This window comes from Zeus faber, assembly GCF_960531495.2.
Source record: "Zeus faber genome assembly, chromosome: 5".
NCBI classification, from domain to species: Eukaryota; Metazoa; Chordata; class Actinopteri; order Zeiformes; family Zeidae; genus Zeus; species Zeus faber.
This window is the reverse complement of record NC_137192.1, coordinates 24,958,044-24,979,542: the sequence shown is the minus strand read 5'-3', so window position 1 is coordinate 24,979,542 and position 21,499 is coordinate 24,958,044. Positions and strand designations below refer to the sequence as shown.

The following is a 21,499-nucleotide window of genomic DNA, read 5'->3' as shown; positions in this document are numbered from 1 at the left end:
AGATAAAGACACTTTATCAATCCCCAAAGGGAAATTCCAGAGTTGCAGCAGCAATGACCTACATGACAAAACACACATAATTAACAAAAGCACACGTTGTTTCTGAATCAATTACTATATATATATATATATATATATATATATATATATATACATACATACAGATACACACACACATACATATGTGTATATCCATATACATATAAAATAACAAAATAATAATAATAATAATAGAAATGTATAGAATTTAACTTAGTGAAAGGTAAAGCTTAAATAATTATTGTACTGAAATTATATCTGCGTCTGTTTATTTTTTATTTTTTTTCTAATATCAATGATTTAGATCAATATAAATGTTTGGCACCCTTCCCTAGCAGCCTCTCATCTGCCAACTACTACTCTGTGCCTACCACAGCCGCTGCTGCGACCACTCCCGCGCTACTATCAATAATACAACTCGAAAATAACAGTTTGGGCTTTCTGACCGCAACTGTGATGGCTTCCTGCACACACTGACCCTACATCCTGGATGCCTGCGTGACGTCTGGAACCGCTCACCCACCCCCACACCGCCTCTGGCTCCATATAAATTTGCCGCCCAGATCCAGATTGTGTCTGGATGAGATCAAAGGCGTTGCATGGCACCTTGATTCAACGCGCATCTTCGACGACCACTTGAGATTTCCATTTTGATTCCCCTCGATATGCAAATACTCGTGCTGGTGTGTCTTTCTCGTAATTGGAGAAGTTTGGCTTCACCTCCGTCGTTGCTGCTCAGCTGCAGCCACCGTTTTGTGGGGAAATGCCCCCCTGTGTAAGTTGAAAAGCCGATCAAGCTCACGTTCAAGGGATACTCCACTTTTTGCTGGAAATTCTCTTTTGTTGTATCTTACCCGGAATTCGAACAAGAAGCGCCACACCAGGTTCGTCCCTCTGTGTCCAGCGCAGAGAGAGCGAGGGGCTGAACGCTGTGTTGATGACGTGGTTTTGCAACATCCGCCGTCACCATGGGAGCTCTGAAGGATCCTCTGTATTTCACTGCTGTCTTCACCGTCCCCATCGTCGGTTTCCCGTTCAGAGCGCAGACCGGTCCTGAAATGACCATTGTTTGTCGGTTTCCAACTTAATTTCTCACGCTAACACAGTCCAAGTCTTCGATTGACCGACGCCTCCTCCACAGCCGGGAAAATGATTGGAACCAATAATGTGTGTGAGTCGAGGAACGTTGCCTGGTTGTCAAAAATCAGGTGGCACAAATGAGTGACACTTTTCATGCGTTTTTTTGGGCAGTAACTCCTTAATGGCTTTGTGGACTGATCACACTTCCATTCATTTATCCAAACTGTCTGTCAATTGAAGGGCGGTTGACAACACTGATTTGAACTGAAAGCCGGGTTGGACAACCCATCAATGTCTTAAGGGGAGTTTACTATGTATGTTTTTATTTGTTTTTAATGAAGGTACACTATTTTATAATCATTAAGTAGAATAAGACAAGACAAGATGAGTAACTCTTGTGTGTTCGTTATGCGTATGAGTTCACATGTGGTGGTGTGTTTCGCAGACCTGCTCTCCAAGTGGTATTTGTGATGGGATTTTTGACAGTTTTTTTTTTGTTTTTTTTTCCTTTTAAGAGTTGTCCAGTTGCTTCCAGATCAACCTGAGACTCATTCTAAAGCCAGAACTGAAAGGCCTTTCTCTCCGTGTTCTTTGGTTTTCTCTACTTCTAATTTCAACTTCGCCACTAATCTATCCCTTTTGGATAATGATTTATTTTCGCCTTTTTGTCTGTCATTGCCAGATAAATATCTGTCCACTCGGCACTCAATAAGAACCACTAGGGTCGTGGTTCTTATTGAATGATTTCCCCGTCCATCCATCTAAGGTCTTTGAGTATTGGATGACAACAAAATGTCTGCATTGGCGCAGTACATTGCACTGCTGCCTCACAGCAAGAAGAGCCTTGGTTCGATTCCCGCCTGGGGTGCTGTAGGCACCCTGCTCCGGCAGGTTATCTCCCAGATAGGAGCCTTTCTGTGTGGAGGTTGCATGTTCTCCCCGTGCTCACATGGGGTTTCCTCCACCTAACATCAGTAAGGACCCCCACCAAAAACATGCACACATCAACCTTGGTCCGACCAGCGTGGGTGAAATGCAGAGGCCACATTTCACCGGCCACCACCCAAAAAAGCATGTGCGTGTGTGTATATATATATTTGCATGTGGTGTGTCGCGTGACCAATAAAAAGATTCTTCTTCTTCTTCTTCTAAATGGGAAACCTAGGCTTGATTAGTGAGGTTATTAATATATGTCAATGTTAAGTGAGCACTGTATCAACACACTCAAAGACGTACACACACACTTATGACGTCTGATGGGTGCTTTGATGCTGGCCTCGCTGCTCTGTGCCATATGCGCCGTGTAGGGTCTGTCAACTTAATTTGGTTCAGAGATCAGTGCGTAACGCTGCTCCAGATGTGGCCTGCTGGTTAATTAACAGAGAATAGAACACACTGTGGGCTATGGAGGGAGGGGAGGAGGGAAGAAAAGAAGGTATCACGTAAAGAAGAAGTTGGGTCCGGGTTCAGATTAAATCATATCTAACAATAAAAATCTTCTCATATTAGGGCCCGAGAGATCTTACTAAATCGAGTTCATGACCTAATACATATCAAACTCACGGTCCTTGGTATGAAAAAGGTTGAGAATCACGGCATAGAGGACAGTAAAGCACAGAAAGCACACATTGGCAGGACGAGGAACGTCTATTGATTTATTGTTTTTATTTAAGATTCCTCCTCATTACTTGAGTTTTAAACAAATGGTTGCATTGCGAGAATCCTAGTATTTTTCCCATTCTCAGGTCAAGTCAAGTCACACTTTATTTATAGAGCGCATTTCATACCAGGGCAACACAATGCGCTTTACAAAGAAATACAAAAAAGAAAGAGAGAACGTAGTTGTCAGCCGGTCATTACAAAAGAATGCCCCTGAAACAACAGCAACAACAAATGCAACAACAATGACAACAAAAACAACAATAAAAGCGACTCCAACCACAGTGGCAGAAACAGCAACAGAAAACAACAACAGCAGCGACAACAGCCACAGAAACAACAACGGCAGCAGCAACATCGACACCAGCAGGTAGTTAAGTCGATGTATAAGGTTACATTAAGTTGAGGTACAAAGTAAGTGAGAGCTAAGTTTAGGTATAAGGTTAGCAGCAGCAACGACAACACCAGTTAAGGTATAAGGTTAGCGGCACCAACAACAGCACCGGCAGCAGCAGCAACGACAACAAAAACAGCAACAGCAACAGCGCACAAGCGAAGACGTCACGGGGACCGGAAGTGATAGCTCTCACCGGGACCAGAAATCTCCGCATCTGTATTGAGTCAACAGTGTGTACCATCTCATCTCAATGAAGTAAAGCACAGAAAAGACGTCACCGGAACCGAAAATGGTAGCACTCACCTGAAACGGAAATTTCAACTGTGTGCACCATCTCATCTTAATCCAGTCACGGTCCTTTAATTAGCGTCCCTAAGTAACGGGTCAAATTTTCAATCATGATCCTCTAACTGTAATATCATAACAGAAACAACCACAGCAACAGAAATAGCAGCAACATCAACACCAGCAGCAACAACAGCAAAACCAAAGCAGGAGCAACAACAGCAACGCACACGCAAAGACCTCACCGGAATCGGAAGTGGTAGCTCTCACCGGAACCGGAAAAGTCTCTCAGGTTAGAGATGGTAGAGATGTTGAGTTGAGGTACAAAGTTATAGATATATTTAAATTAGGGTATGAGGTTAGAGATAGTTATGTTTATGTATAAGTTTACAGATTGTTTTGTTTAGGTATAATGTTAGAGATGATTAGGTGAAGGAATAAGGTCAGGTATGTTCAGTTTAGGTATAAGGTTAGCAGTGGCAACGACAATACCAGTTAGGGTATAAGGTTAGCAGCACCAACAACACCACCAGCAGCAATAACAACACTAGCGGCTACAGTAACAGCAGCAGCAACAGTGCACAATCGAAGACCGGAAGTTGTAACTCTCACCGGAACCAGAAATCTCATCTGAATTGAGTCAACAGTTCAAGCAAAGCACAGCAAAGACATCACCGGAACCGGAAGTGGCAGCCCTCACCAGACACTGAGATTTCAACTGTGTGCACTATCTCATCTAAATCCAGTCACGGTTGGTTAAGTTTAGGTATAAGGTTAACAGTAGCAACGACTATACCAGCAGAAACAATAGCAGCAACAGAAAACAGCAGCAGCAATAGTAGCAGCAACAGCACACAAGCGAAGACGTCACCGGAACCGGAAGTGGTAGCTGTCACCGGAACCAGAAATCTCCTCATCTGTATTGAGTCAACAGTGTGTACCATCTCATCTCAACGAAGCAACATCTCAACGAGCTGCTTTAGAGTTGGTACGAGGGATAGTTAAAAGACCACTGCCTGTGGACCTGAGAGTTCATGCTGCTCATGTATAATTAGCCTTTCTTTTATATACTGAGGTGCAAGGCCATTTATAGCTTTATATACAAGTAGCAGAACCTTAAAACTTATTCTAGTTTTGACAGGGAGCCAATGTAGAGATCTAAGAACAGGTGTGATGTGTTCAAACTTTTTTGTCCCAGTGATGCAGCCGCATTTTGGATCAACTGTAGCCGCTGCACAGCTGACTTCAGGAGACCGGTGAATAGGCCATTACATTAGTCCAATCTACTTGTTATGAATGCATGGATTCATTTTACGGAGTCTGCTTTTGACAGAAAGCCCCTAATTTTGAAATGTTTTTTAGATGGTAGAAGGCTGTTTTTCTGATTTGATTTATATAACTCTTAAAATTTAGATTCCTGTCTATGATTACACCAATATTTTTGGCTTCATTCACATTTGGCTCTCCAGGGACAGAGAACTAAGATGAGCTGCAATTTTCTGTCTTTGAGCCTTTGCACCAAAGATGAGTATTTCTGTTTTGTCTTTATTCAGTTGTAAAAAATTCATCAGGAGAAAGGGGTTATATACGGTTGTGAATCATCTGTTTAATTATGGTAATTTATTTTGTGTTTCTTTACAATATGTGCCAGTGGAAGCATATAGAGGTAAAACAATTATGGTCCCAGAATCGAACCTTGGGGCACTCCACATACAATATCCACTTTGTTCGACACAAAATCTCCAATGGACACGAAGAACTGCCTGTCCTGTAGGTAGGTTTTGAACCAATTTAGAATCGGGCCGGATAGGCCAACCCATTTTTGTAATCTCGCTAATAAAATCTGATGGCCAACAGTGTCGAAGGCAGCACTGAGATCCAGGAGCAGTAGAACAGATGTTTTTTTTTGCATCAGTGTTTATGTGTAGATCGTTCAGAACTTTAATAAGTGTTGTTTCTGTGCTATGGTGAGGTCGAAAGCCAGCTTGATAGGTGTCTAATAGGCTATTTGAGGTTCGATAGTTTTTAAGCTGAAGGTAAACTGTTTTTTCAAGTATTTAGCTGAGGAACGGCAGGTTGGAAATGGGCCTGTAGTTGGCAAGAACTGTTGCATCGGGATTGCTCTTAATCAGGAGTGGTTTAATGACAGCTGTTTTAAATGCTGCAGGAAATACACCTGATTGAAGAGAGATATTTAAAATGTTTAATACCTCATGTGCTAGGCAGTTAAAAACTGTTTTAAAAAATGTGGTAGGGAGGGGGTCCAGGCAGCAGGTGGAGGACCTAAGCTGACCAACAATATCGTCCAGTCTTTTTATGTCTAAGGGGACGAAGTGAGACATGGCAGCAGTCATATTACTGGGGAACTGAAGGGTAGGTTCATTTCTGGATGTTGAGGCACTAATATTCTCTCTGATAGCTAAAATTCTGTTAGTGAAGAATGTAGAAAACTCCTCACATTTTTCAGTGGAGAGCATCTCTGACGGGGTTGTAGATGGTGGATTAATAAGTCGATCAACAGTGGAGAAGAGCCCTTTACTATTGTTGAGGTTTTCATTAATGATTTTAGAGAAGAAAGACTGTCTGGCCTGTTTAAATTCTATATTGTATCGATTGAGTCTAACCTTGTAAATTTCATGATGAACCTGAAGATTTGTCCTTCTCCATTTCCGTTCTGCCTGGCGACACTCTCTCTTCAGCTGCCTAATAACTGCTCCATTTCTCCAGGGGGCTTTTTGTTTTTCTATGTTTTTAGTTTTAACAGGTGCAATCTTATCAATTATATTTTGTGTTTTGGAGTGGAAGTTGTTCACAGGATCCTCAGTTGATGATGCCTTGAACAGCAGTAACTAATTTATAATTTTCTTAAAGGTTTCAATGGTATTATTGTTAATGATACATTTTTGAATTGTTCGGGTAACCCTCTGTTGTACAGGAAGAGCAGACACGTCAAAGAGAATGCAACAATGGTCTGAAATAGCAACATCCATTACATAGGGTACAGTATATATTTAGTCCTTTTGATATGACTAAGTCCAGAGTATGCCCCTTATTGTGGGTGGGTCCAGAAACGTGCTGAGTGAGGTCAAATGCCTCCAATAGGCTCATGAAGTGTTGAGCATCTGGGTCTGTTTGATTGTCAACAACAATATTAAAATCAACTGAGATAATTACAAAATCATAATCAGTGGTGACCTTGGACAGTGGGTCAGAGAATTCATCAAGAAAGCCACATTTAGATTTTGGTGGCCGATAGACAGCGATGATTAAAATTGGGGCACTGCAGTTTATAGATATAGCAAGGTGTTCAAAAGACGTGAATTCCCCGAGGAGGATTTCCTTGCAGGTATAGATGTCAGAAAAGACCGCAGCTATTCCACCGCCTCTCGGGTCAGTTCTACTGGTTTGGATGAACTTGAAATTAGGTGGCGCTGTCTCAGTGAGTGCGACTGAGCCATTTCTATCCAGCCAGGTCTCGAGGTAATGAGTACTTATAAGCTCATTAACTAAAAATGACTTGTTAGTTAGTGACCTTACGTTTAATAGAGACATTTGTATTGTTCTGGGTGCATGGCTTTGCGGGGTCCTGAGCGTTTGAGTCCGAACCGGTACTAAATTGTATAGATTCCTGTTTGTTACAGGGAAGTTACGTAATTTCGGTCTATGGTTTATAAGTTCAGGAATTTGTAGAGCAGAGTGACAGTCATTAATGTCAGAGTGGATCGGACTCACGAACATCAGCAGCGAACAGAATACTTCAGCGTTCAGTATTCGCCATATACTGAACCTTGTGCAAATATCATGTTAAAAATATAAATATTTGACATGAATGTAATTAAAAGCACCTTATTTTTAGTTGTTAAAAAGTGCGCGTGGGGTAACTGGCCGATGAGGTGGGCGTCCTCCATCGAAAGAAAGTAAACTCTCAAAAATCGATTTATTTAAAGTTGCACATGCACGATAATTCACATGAACACGTTCTCACAAGTTCACGCGCGGCAAGGCAGCTTACACACACACACACACACACGCAGGGGCAAACACACACTCTTATACACGCATGGTCATACACTGCGTTTCATCTGTCTAATTAAGGCTCAGTGCTGTCCACGCTGGAGAGCAGACAGCTCTGGTCGCCATGGTAATTAGAAAAGCTCATATGGTGATAATCCCTTTGCCTAGCACTTTCCCCTTTAAAACAGACACGCACACGCGCCCACACACACAGGCACACACACACACACACACACACACACACACACACACACACAAATGGGTTTTCCATGCTTAAATACCATATTCTGCAGTCCAGTAGGTCATCTTCCTCATGTCAAAGCTTTTTTAAATGCCATTCCACATTGTAAATACATTCACCATAGAAAAAATGCCCTGCTGTCATCTTTAATCAAAGGTATTGGTTTGGGGATCACATCCGATCAATGTTCAATTAAATTATAAACAAGTAAAACGAAAACCGTTGATAGAGCTAGATGGATGGATGGATCATGGATGGATGGATAGATGGAAAGTGCTGTTTTGTCTGTTCCCTTATATCTTCTTCTGTTTTTTTGTTTTTTTTTAATTAAGTTAACTGGTTGTCAAATCTGGGTCTGATCATCCTCTCCCTCTCTCTCTCTCTCTCTCTCTCTCTCTCTCTCTCTCTCTCTCTCTCTGTCACTCGTCCATTCTCTGTGACACAGGATCTTGTTTCGTCACTCGTCCTGTTTGTCGGTGTCCGCATCCGTCAGTCCGCTTCCTTCTTTCCGCCGCCCTGTTCGATCCTTTATATATTAATCAGTGCCTCGCTCTCTAACACACACACACACACACACACACACACACACACACACACACACACACACACACACACACACACACACACACACATGGACAAAGGAAGAGCCATCTGTCTGCTGGATCGATGCAGGTTCAGCCTTTGTCGCAACCTTCAAGCACAGGCCTGTACCTCTCTAACCCCCCTGACAAACAAACAAACAAACACACACATACATACACACACACACACACACGCACACGCACACACACACACACACACACACACACCTTTCTCATCCCTCCTGTCTTGGATCAATGCTGGCTTTAAGCTGTTGTCACATTCTGGCTCAGTTTGTGTTTTATTGAAGTTGTCAAGGTAGCGACCTTTCTCTCATCTGGGTGGATGTGTGCCAGCAAGAGGATGCAACCTAGCTGGATACCATCCTGATCTGTCATATATATATATATATATATATGCGCACATGAAAAAAGATAAACCTCAAATGAAGGACATAATTTTGCACCGTATTACATTTTTCATTGACAAATTAAACAAATCGTTATACCATCATATCAATTTCCGATAATGTTTGTCGTGGAGACACTCATCAGTTCCATAGTAGGGTAGAGTTAGAGTAGCAGGAGGTAGAGGGGAGGTAGAGCAGGCTGCGGTAGAGCAGAGGTGAGGGTAGAGGGGGGTAGAGTAGTAATAGAATTTAAGCAGGTAGATTAGAGGTAGAGGGGAGGGAGAGTAGATGTAAAGTAGAGAGAGGTAGGGTAGTCGCAGAGTAGAAGTGGGCATGCGGCGTGGGGATGGTCTGGGTGAGCAGCCGCACCTGACCTGGATCTAGGTGATTGGGTCAGGGTGGCTGCATAGCTGTTGCTCTTTTGTTGGTCTCATGAGGAGCAGGTAAAACCTGCCATCCACACACTCATTCAGGATAGGAGCACCTGTCATGACATGTTCAATCTGCGCCTGGGCTAATTCCACCTAGCCTCTTCTCTACAGTAAACTGGTGTCGAAAAACCCCCTGTCTTCTGTGTCTCTGTGCCGGAGGGCCCTGAAAACGCCACTTGGGTGGTGTGTGGTAGGTGAAACTGCCATAGGGTAGGTTAGAGGTACAGTACCGTAGAGGTAGAGTCAAAGGAGGCAGAGTAGTCGGAGGAAGAGTGGATTTAGGTTAAAGATTGAGCCGAGGGAGGTAGTAGAGTTCTTGGAGGAAGGGTGGATTTAGAGAAAAGGGAGGCGCAGAGGTACAGTCGAGGAAGGCAGTACCGTCGAGGTAGAGTAAAAGACGGTAGATTAGAGCTTGAGAAGAGGATGATGTATTGAGGTAGAGTAGACAAAGTAGAGGGCAGTAGAGTAGAAGGAGGTAGAGGTAGATGGAGGTCTAGAGGTAGAGTAGACAAAAAGTAGATTTGAGGTGGAGTACAGCAGATGTAGAGTTAGAGTAGAGGTAGAGTCAAAGTAGAAAAGACATAGAGTAGAGTCTTCTCTTCCTCTTCCTTTTGCAATAAATCAGAGTAAATTTAATATAATAATCAATTTGTCAAAATATTGAGGAATAACTGTTTTTGTACAAGTCACATTTAGACGAGCGTCTGATGAGAAACAGACACATGGAGAGAGAGAGAATACGAGGAACAGAGGGAGCGTGAATATTCCTCCTTGTTTTGAGTTACATTTTTTCTGGATCACTGGCCGCTGTCCTCTCCCGCTGGCTCCCTGCACTCTCAGGGTGTAGCAGCTCACAACAACAACCCTCGCCCTCTACCCTCCACCCTCCACCCCGTGATCGCTGGGACTCCTCCACGCTTCCACGTCCAGATCAACCCATCTCCGGATTATCCGACTGCTTGAAGGACGGTGTGTTTGATTCCCGCTGGTAACCCCTCGACCGCCCACCCGTCCAGAGGTGGAAGGTTCAGAACTCCACGTCCAGAAAGTAAAAGCCTCGGCTATGTTTTTTGCTCCACCCGTGGACCCATCCAGCTCATTCCACACATCAGTTGGACCTCCAGGTTGATGCTTATTGGAAAATCCACATGGTTGACGGGAGACGGGACCGATTTTCCTTCTCATAGAAGCTGTTTCACACCAGTGTGAATGATTTTCAATCAGAATCAGAATTAACGTACAGGGTTATAGTTCCAGGCCATACTTGGTTGGTGAATTACTGTGAAAACAGGCAATTAAAATAATGCTTAACATTCTAAAAGAGAAGAAATTCAATATAAACAGTATATAATATACAAAAGTGTCAGCAAGAATGCAAGAATTGACTGGGTACGAATATGAATTTAGTGGGACATTTCTGTGCATTAAGAAAAATTATGATGATTTATCATGATAGTAATGAAATGTATATGTTTTGAATGTAATGTTAAATGTATTGAACTGTTCGTCTTGAACTACTCCTGTAATTCCCTGTTTCGTTGTGTAACCCACCGATGGTTTGTGGTGTACTCAATTTCTTTCGGACCAGCATCTATGTCCGTAGGAGGGGTTAAAAGAGAGAATAACAGACACAATATGTAACTAGAGCCACAGGGTACTATCAATTTGAAATATATAGAGGAGTTCTTAAAAAAAAAGATAAATAAAAGTTTCCTCTGTAAATCGGCAGCATAGTGTAACAGGTGGACATAAGGTATTCAGTGCAACAACAAACTTTAGCGGTGCTTCTCAATTCAAACGTCCTTGAAGTATAATAGAGGAATATATTTCTAAGGTCCGTTCATTGATGTTCAAACGTTGTTCCTTTGTCACGGTTGGTCATTCAAGTGATGAGAGAGAAGGAATGGGCGGTTGCCTCTTCGGAAACCGGTGCGCCCGGTCCGTCTCCTCTGGTTAAGGAAGTGATGGGGTTCAATGGTGGCTCGCCATCTCCTCAGTCGACAAGAATCCAAAATCGAGTGGCACAGTCACACCGCCGGCGACGGGGCGCTGCGACGCGGCAGGCTGCAATGCATTTCAAACAGAGCTACTCTTCAACAAGGAGCAGGGGTCGAAAAGCTCACCGCTGCATGGCGACGAGGGAAGTTGAGCAGGTTTCAACTTCATGCAAATGAGCAACGGCAAGTTTATAGATCGGTGCGGAATATACCAACTTCCTGTGGCGCATCGCGGCGACAGACACACCGGCGAATAATCAACCGCACGAGGCCCAGCTCCACTCAGCTTACCAAGACACTGCCAAACTTGCAGAAATGTTCCGCTTTCACTGCTGGCGCCAAGGTTCTGGGCTCGCGTCTCTAATGTCATATTAAGTCTTGAACATTTGTCTCCTCGTGTTGTCGCTTATCTCCAAACTTCTACCTGGGGGGGTGGAGCTTATTTCCCTTCTCCAATCGGAAGGCTGCGTTGCCTGACGTAACCACCAAGAAGCAGTCTGAGCGAGATGACTCCAGCTGATGGGTTGTCTAAGCAAACAGACGGTAATATTGGAATTAAACAAACAGAAAAAAATATTTGAAATAAAATAACTCACAGGGCCCAGTTCTCGACTGGGATACAATTGCTTTTAAAATTCTTTTTTGTTTTGTCTTTGGTTGATTTTTGAGCTGGGGCTCAAAAACGAAGCAACGTCATGTTGCTTTGAGGTTTATAAATCTGGGCATTTGTTGCCAGTACCAGTACTTGAACTGGTACTGGTATGAGTACCAGTCCATGATTGGCGGTATCGAACCTCGCCCTAGTCCCTGGCAGTAGACCTCCTCTGGCTCTCATCGGCTTCCTGCTGGACCTCCTCCTCCAGCAGGGTGGCCCAGATCCCGTCCGGTCCGGTCCAGGTCGCTGCCGTCCCCCGTCGCCTCGGGCCCCATGACGTTCTCCGACTTCCTCTCGAGAGGCGCGGCCCAGGAGCGGCAGACGGCAAGAGAGTGGAAGGGAGGGGGGAGGAAGACATAGAAGAAGGAGCGGTTAGAGGCGTAAATTCGGAAATAAAATGAAAATCTATGAAGTAAGTAGCCACGTACCAAAAAACTGATTCAGACACAACACAAAGGGATAAATAGGACAAATGGCAGTTTTTAGGAGCTTGGGGGGAAATTTCGGTTCCAGTTCACACTGAACCGGGTTGAACTGGGAAAAGCTTTCTGCAAATAACTTCTTCCTTATGCAGTGACAGTCCAACAAATCCACTTCTTACGCACTGTCCCTTTCTCATGGTAATCCAACAGCCAAAAAGTATTTCATCAAGTATTTTCAGGCGCCCGGCTCTCTGGTTGCACCATGTGACGCAAATTTATGTCCAACACCCAACAGAGGCCGAATAAATGACATGGAAGTTTTACTTGTTCTTTTTAGAAAGTGTAAGTACCATTTTTCTTGTGGAAGAAAGTTTTACACAAGTACATACAGTAGTTAATATCATAGAATTGGAAATAATATGATAGAATGAAATGGAATCAAGAAGATAAATAAATAGAAAATAATATACAGTATTAGAATGGAATTTAATAGAATGAATTAAAATACAAAACAATAAAATATAATGTAATAAAATGGAATAGAAAATAATTGAATGTAAAATATTTTAATAAATAGAAAATAATATAATTAATTAATTAATTAAAAATATTTAATAAAAGGAAAAACATGGAAATAATAAGATTTCATGTATATAGTTTAATGAATTATATAACAGTTTTAGAACATTTTAAATCGAATTTAATAGAATATGAATTGATACATTACACAACTACTTACATCGCTCTCCTCCATTCAACCAACCACACACACACACACACACACACACACACATAGAGTAAATATACAGGTAGCCGGTATAACCTTCTGGGCATTACTGCCTGTTGCACCTCCTCCGGTGCCCATGGGTCAGCGGCAGGGTCATCAGCCAGGAACCGCCGATCCCCAACGTTTCGCTCCTTTAATCCTGGAACGTCTCCTGGAGGTGGAGCCGTGCCGGGGACGCCGCCCTGACACCCCCCGCAGCTCGCGTCCGGGTCAGGTGCTCTTTCCCCAGCTCTTGTCCTCACCCCCCAGCCACAGCCAAACCCACCCTTCTCCACCTCCTCCGTCAGTTCTTTTGTCGCCTTCTTGGGCTTTCCTCCCGTCGCTCCAGCAGCAGGCATGTGGTTTGCAGCCACACAAAGCCTATAAGCATACAACCTCCGCTGTGCAGATGGTGGTCCTGAGTACTTGGTCTTCTTCCTTTCAATGGCGGCCTCAATCCCCTCCTCTCATGGTAACGTGAGCTCAACGAAGAGCACAGCTTTCGCCTCGGCGGACCACACCGCTATGTCAGGGCGGAGAGACGTGGTGGGTAATCTCCCCGGCGAAGCGGGGCGGCTGCCAGGATCATATTCCACTCCCGGTCGGAGGAAAATAGCCTCTGCGTTTTTCTTGGCCCGGCACTTTCTCCTTCCCCCTGGCCCTCCTTGACAAAAAAAAAATGGATGCGGTACAAGGACCCGCTCAACCGCGTCGCTGCGATCGCGCGGCCCCTGGAATAATAGTATCCGTCTGCGGCGGCTGCGGCCTGCAGAGTCTGTCCGACATGTCAAGCTGCTGAGGAGGCGCGAGGATGTGAGGGATGAACGGCGGGTGAGGGGAAGCGGAGGAAGGCAAAGGTAGCACGGTCTCCACTCGTCTGACGGACAGCAGCAATCGCTTTCGCGCCAGGTCGGTCCCCCCCCCCCCCCACCCCAAGGCCGCAGCTCTCGTGGCAGTGAGCAATTAGTTTTTTCTTTTTTTGTGTTTTTCATTCCGTTCCCCACCCCACCGCCGCCGCTTTTCTTTCCGTCCCTTCCGCTTCTGTCCTTGACTCCGTGCTTGTTCGGCGTTGGGTTTTTTTCCTCCCGCTCTCTGATGCTTTTCTATCGCTTCTGATGATAAATCCTACAGTGCTCTGGGGTGGAATGTGATCCGTCTTCTCAGTGTTATTTCAGAAATGTGTTCTTTGTTTTCAGTGGTGCGGTGGGATTGAGTTCCTGGGAACGGACCAACACTTTTATGGGGATTTTGTGGTCCGAAAAATAGAACGTACGTCACAATTCATGAAAACCGTGCGTGTGTGTCTGTGTGTGTGTGTGTGTGTGTGTGTGTATCCTGTAGTAATCTTGGATGGGCTCCAGCCCCCCACAACCCTGAACAGGAATAATCAGCTAAAGAAATGGCTCAGTTACTGTAGGAGATGCAATTATAAGCAGAGATAATGGAGAAAAGATAGAGACCTTTTGTATTTCCATTATCATGTTCTCACTGGCTTCGTTGGTGGTCCTCGGTTTGTTATACTTCTTGTATATACTTTCTTAATCAACTTGGTTTGTTAAATCTTTCTTTCTTTCTTTCTTTCTTTCTTTCTTTCTTTCTCTCTTTCTTTCTTTCTTTCCTCCCGACCGTGTGCTGGTGTCTGTCTGGCTTTGTATTTGCTCTCCGCTGTCCGTCTCAGGGAGGGACAGGATAATGGACAGAGGTAATAGTGAGGCTTCCAGTAACTGTAATCAACCTGCTCACTGTCCATCACCGCCAAGCTGTGTGTGTGTGTGTGTGTGTGTGTGTGTGTGTGTGTGTGTGTGTGTGTGTGTGTGTGTGTGTGTGTGTGTGTGTGTGTACGTGCGTACATGTGTGTGTGTTCATGGTTGTTCTCGTACTATTCTAAGTCATAAATACAGTGACCAAGGGTGCAACATCCACAGATTATATTATAACATTGTTGCTGCTGCAAGCTATAGCGTGTGTGTTTGTGAGTGTACATGCATGTTTATTTACACTCAAGTCAGTTCACGTATGTAAACTTTAACACACGTGTACCTTTACATCTTTCGGGGTTGTTGTGACAGCTTTCAGAAGACCACGAAGAAATGTATCAAAGTTGGATGTGTGTCTATGTGTTCCTGCATATTTGTGTGTGTGTGTGTGTGTGTGTGTGTGTGTGTGTGTGTGTGTGTGTGTGTGTGGGTGGGTGGGTGCATCTTTCTCTCTCTCTTTCCGTCTCTGTGTAATTCTGAAAAGATCAGAGTAAAAGCTAAAGCTGAGGAGAACAAGAACAGCAGGTTGGATCTGTTTCCCTGTGGCTGTTTTGTGTTTTTAGTGCCTCAGGCCTGTACCGCAGAATCAGGAGGAAGCTACCCCCTGTGTGTGTGTGTGTGTGTGTGTGTGTGTGTGTGTGTGTGCACAGTGTGTGTATTATTATTGCACTGACTCAGTGCAAAGGAACAGGAGAACAACGGTGCTTTGTTTGTGCCGAAAATGTCAGTCAATACATTTTGGTATAGATCATTTTTGTTTCTGTTGTCGATAATGAAATCATATCATGGCCATAAGTTATGGTGGCCTGAAAAGCTCAACGCACTGGACTCAAGAAAACATTTGCAAATAGACAAAACACAAGCAAATGACTAAAAACACAACCGCAAAAACCCTCTTACAGAGGTGAGCCCCAGCGGATGCACTGATTTATCTGCAATAAAATATATTAAACTTAATTATTTGCTGCTTCCTTCATGCAATGAATAACTATAAAAAAAACAACTTTTATATCAATCCAAAGTTTTTATTTAAGCAATTTAAGTGCGACGTTCCATGGAAAACAGCTTCTACCGGCTCTGTGATAGTGTGCTGAAGTTTGTGAACGATTTGGATCCTTTTGGTGAAAAGGGGGATTCACTCACTTGAGTCACTGATTCGTTTGCAGGGATCCACTCACTGTGAAAGTGATTCTGAATCATGTTCTCTTGCAACTGACTGAGAGCTCAACTGAACTGACTGATGAACGGATCGTTTCAGGAAGTCATTCAGTTTGGTTCGGTCGCCCAAAAGAGTTGAATCGCTTGCGAACTTCAGCACACTATCACTATCACAGAGAAGCCGGTTTCTCTGGAACATCGCACTTAAATAAAAACTGTGGATTGATATAAAATATTTTTTTTCTTTTTGTTTATTGCATGGAGGAACAGATGGAGGATTTGGACGTGGTGGTACCGCTTGGCACAACTGGTCTGTGATAGTTGCGGCTCCATGTTGTTACTCGTATAAATTCTTATATTTCATTACAGACACAAAATAATTGAGTTGAATTTAAATACAGATAAATCAGTGCATCTGGTGTGGCTCACTTCTGTTATCATGTCGCTGACTTCTGTAATGTGGTTTTGCGGTTGTGTTTTCTATTAATGTGGTTGTGTTTTCTGTTGATAGGTTTGTGTTTTTCATAAATTGCTTGTCTTTTGTCTATTTGCAAGTCTTTTCTTCAGCGCAATGCGTTACTCCATGCACTGCTTTTTTAAATAGAAAAATCATTGTACAATATGGGATCAAATTGAGGAATTTGCGATTAATCGTACAAATACCATGCCGCCAAAACAGCTGTGACCCATGGAGGCATGGACTCCACAAGACCTCTGAGGGTCTCCTGTGGTGTCAGGCACCAAGACGTTAGCAGCAGATCCTTTAAGTCCTTTTAGTTGCAAGGTGGGGCCCCCATGGATCGGGCTTGTTGCTCCAGCACATCCCACAGACGTTCGATCAGATTGAGATCTGGGGAATTTGGAGGCCAAGTCAACACCTTGAACTCTTTGTCATGTTCCTCAGACCATTCCTGAACAAGTTTTGCAGTCTGGCAGGGTGTATTATCCTGCTAAAGGGGCCAATGCCATCTGGGGATAGCATCGTCTAAAACAATGTTTAGGTAGGTGGTACGTGTCTAAGTAACATTGACATGAATGCCAGGACCCAAGGTTTCCCAGCAGAACATTGTTCAGACTATCACACTGCCTCCGCCAGCTTGCCTTCTTCCAGTTATGAATTCTGGTGCCATCTCTTTCACTGATAAACGACGCACACAGACCCGGCCATCCACATGATGTATAAGAAAATGGGATTCATCAGACCAGGCCACCTTCTTCCATTGCTTCATGGTCAAGCTCTGATGCTCACGTTCTTATTGTAGGCACTTTCAGCGGTGGACAGGGGTCAGCATGGGCACTTTGATCGGTCTGCAGCTACACAGCCCCATACACAGCAAGCTGCGATGCACTGTGTGTTCTGACTCCTTTCGATCAAAGCAGCATTAACCTTTTCAGCAGTTTGTGCAGCAGCAGTTCTTCTGTGGGATCGGACCAGACGGGTTAGACTTCGCTCCCCACGTGCATCAATGGGCCTTGGGCACCCATGACCCTGTCGCCGGTTCACCGGTTGTCCTTCCTTGGACCACTTTTGGTAGGTACTAACCACTGCATACTGGTTTTGCGTGATTTTGACCCATAATTAATATTTATTTTTTAGTTAAGTTGGGTGCCACCAAGTTTGAAAAAAAACGCGGTCCTCAGCCCTCAGGGAAATGGGTTCTTTTACATTCAGAAAGTGTCACACGATATATCAGATAAATACACAACTACCTCTTAATCAAACAATGAATGTTACTTTTCTAATAACCAAGTTTAATCATTTAAGAAAAAGGTTGAGGTGGAAAAAGTAAGTTCATTTACTTTAAGACCGAATCACACCTGGTAAATTAAATGGTGGCTGCTACTGTATGGGAAAAGGAGGATATTGACTGAGAGATATCAATAGAGATATTGACTGTTTTGCCATTTTATTGATCACCGTATCGACTCCGATGAGTCGGTCGCCTTTGTTACCGGATCGGCTCGGGATTCCCGCCGGCTGTCTGACCGGAATAGCGAGGAGGGTCACAGATCTTTCCGTATTGTCAGGTCCTGGAACGGTGAGGCGCGGTGGGGTTGGGTGGCCTGTTGGCAGCTTTGGGAGTCTGGCGCATTCGTTCCACGCAGGTGAGGTGGCTCGTTTAAAAATCAAATTTTGAAAATCGCTTCAAAATTCTTCGAGCCGGAAGGAAGGATTTTTAAATGGTGGTTCTTCACCCAGGTTTAGGGGGAGGTAAAAGGAAAAAAGGCTTTCAAGATAGGCTGCGTACCTGAGGGTCTCTGCGACTCGGCAGAGTCGCAGAGACCTTACGCTTGCCCATTTTTCCTGCTTCCAGCACATCAACTTCAACCAGTGACTGTTCACTTGCTGCCTAATACATCCCACCCCTTGACAGGTGCCATTGGAACGAGATGATCAATGTTATTCACTTCACCTGTCAGTGGTTTTAATGTTGTGGCTGATCGGTGTGTGTATATATACTGTATAGAGTATATATAGGCCTGGTTATCGATTAAAATCTTTAATCGCGATTAATTGCAAACTAATTGCACATTATTTAACTGTTCAAAAAGCACCTTAAAGGGATATTTTTCAAGTGTTTAATACTCAACATGGGAGTAGACAAACATGTTTGCTTTATGGTGTATGTAAATGTATGTGTATTGGAAGTCAATTAACAACCGCAAACAATGACAAATATTGTCCAGAAACCGTCAAAGGTAAAGCACTGAGCATAAAAAAAAATGCTCTAATCACAATATGACAAACTCAAGCCCAACAGGCAACAACAGAACATACAATATTGACCGATGGACATATTGACCTGCGGCGACGCCAGTGGCAGCCTCTCTAGTAGCTCTGTCTGTGTCCTGTTCTTTTACTCTTTTTTCAACTTTGTCTTCACTTTTTAGCTTCTTCTCCTGCAGGCATTGTGTAGGAGTCTTTTTATCCTATGGATATGGCTTTTCCTTATCTGCAAGATGGTGACAGAAACGTGGTTTATTCAAGGGAACTTTTTCTCTCACTCCGAACAATGAGGCACAAAATGTTTACTCCACACCGGAGTAACTTAGGCACAGTTTACCGGGGCTGCAGAGCTGGCGCTCAGCTTAATAATAACCTGATGGCAAAGCGGTGGAGGTACAGGCCCTATATTCCGTCGGTAGTGATGGGGAACGTGAACTCGCTGGCCAGCAAGCTGGCTGCCCTGCTGAGGAACCAGAAGATCTACAGGGAGTGGAGATTACTGTTTCATCAAAACGTGGCAACACTCCAGACACTAATGTGGATTTACCGGGATTCCCTTCTGTCAGAGCGGACAGGGACGCTAAGTTAAGAGGCAAGCGCAAAGGAGGGGGACTCGCACTGTTCACGAACATCGGGTGGTGCAACCCGGGACATGGAACTGTTAAGGTGACTGTCTGCAGTCGCGACATGGAGCCGCTGGCGGTGAGTCTCCCACCATATCACATGCGCAGATAGTTCTCGCACGCCATCGTTGTTTGTCTGTGTGTACAGCCCTCCACGGGCGCACGCAGAGATGCCGTGTGACGTCATCTTGTCCACTATCGCGAGGCTACAAACACCCTGGGGCCTTGATTGTGAGTTAATTCACTGCGTGACGCGTCGGCGCCATCTTAACTATGGGTCGGGCAAACGGTCATAAAAACACAACGTGCGTTAATGTGTCAAAGAAATGTGTGGCTTTGTTATTATTGCGTTAACTGTGACAGCCCTAACTTTTATATATATATATATATATATATATATATATATATATATATATATATATATATATATACATATATATGACAGCTTCTTCAGATGCCCAGACCACCCAGGTGGTGTAGGCCTCTCTCTCTCTCTCTCTCTCTCTCTCTCTCTCTCTCCATCCCTTCCATGATGAGGTGGCCTTTATGACATGTTGAGTCAGAAAGCATTAAACTTTAAGCACATCACTGCCACCTTTCGAGGGCAGGCCCCTTACTTTGATTCAGGACCCCTGGGGTCGCGGGAGCCGCACTCCTGTTTGATGTTGGCTAATGCAACGTCCGACTCGTCATCCCACACATCCCACTCAAATGCCCCTGAGCAACGCAGGGAACCCTGCGCCCCGACTGTGCTGCGCCAGTGCATTTGTCTTGATTTGAGCCTTAGTCGGCTGATTGGTGTTCTGGACTCTGAACTACCACTCTTGGACCAAATGCTGAAGGAAGTCTTTTTTTTGTTTGTTTTTACTGTAACATTATTTTTCGATCACTGTTGACCATGTCCTTCTGCAACCATGATTGCCCCATTGTACCACGTGTTACGCGGGCAAGGACGTCATCTGAAGCTATGCTGCCAGAACTTGATCCATTCCAATGATTCTAATGCCCATTCATTCCCTGTCATCGGAAAATAAAGTCATGTTTACCCCTGAGACTGCAAGAGGCTTTATGCCCAAACTGAATTCTCATACAGAGCAAACAAATTGAGGTTTAGGAATTAATTGACTTGCACATTATTATCTTTCTCTCTTGCAAAAAGATCCCAACTGCTTAAATATCCATAAAGAAGACTCCAATATTAAAATGTGGCTAGTTTAATTAAATTAAGCTTTACAACCAAAGATCAGACTCCATGAATTAAGGCCACGTTGTTTCTGTGTGCGGGTATTGGTGTTTTTGGGTTGTATTTATATTGGCTTTGTGGATATGTGTTTGTTGTGCACAGGAATGAGCCATTGTGGGTGGGTTCATTGGGATTATGAAAACAGAATAACAATGCCTGTACATTCCTAAAACATTGCTTTTCTCGGATGTACAATCAGAACCAGAACCAGATTGGAAATGCATATACAGTGGTCTATGCATCTGATGAGCCTACGGCCATAAGAGATAAGAAATAGAAGAAGAATCTTTATTTGTCACACGGCACACACACACCACAACACATGCACTCATGGCAACCAACACACACACACACACACACACCCACACACACACACACACACACACGCTTCAAATGGTGGCCGGTGAAATGAGATCACTGCTTTTGACCCATCCTGGCTTGTCCTTCCTCTGGGGGAAGGCAGCCACGAGCAGCGGACAGTTACGAGTGTCCATCGCTGGTCAGACGACGATGTTGTGCATGTTTTTGGTGGGGGTCCTTACTGACATTACATGGAGGAAACCCCATGTGAGCACGGGGAGAACTTGTAAACGTACGAAGGTGCCCAAATATTTAGCTACTTTAGGGATTTCCTGTTTCGCCCCCCCCCCCCTGAAGAGAAAGAAGTGATTTTTGTGGCAAGGGAAAATACCTTTGATGGACAAAGGTCGAGTCATTCCCGACGTCTGTGAGAAAATATATTTCTATGTCTACCTGAGGCACCTTCACTCTTTACCGCTGTGTCACACTAATTTCCCAGCAAACAGCAAGTCATCCCTCTGAGGATAAGCCTAGTATTCCACGGACAAGAGATTAGTTTGAGCGCCGAGCTGTCTCACCTCAACCAAACTCCGCGCCAATATACAGAAGAGTTATCTGTTGACGAGCGAACATCTTCTCAGTATCTTTCTCTTTTTTGGCGTCTCAAATGCGCGAACCCAAAATCCAATGCTGCACATCCCCACTCCTCAACATAT

General features: G+C 44.1%; 1 protein-coding gene across 1 annotated transcript in view; it reads left to right on the top strand.

Moving 5' to 3' along the window:
* grm7 (glutamate metabotropic receptor 7) overlaps nt 1–21,499 on the top strand; it is a gene marked incomplete at its 3' end in the record, with an annotated part of 270,826 nt that overhangs the window by 73,940 nt on the left and 175,387 nt on the right. The window lies entirely within an intron of this gene.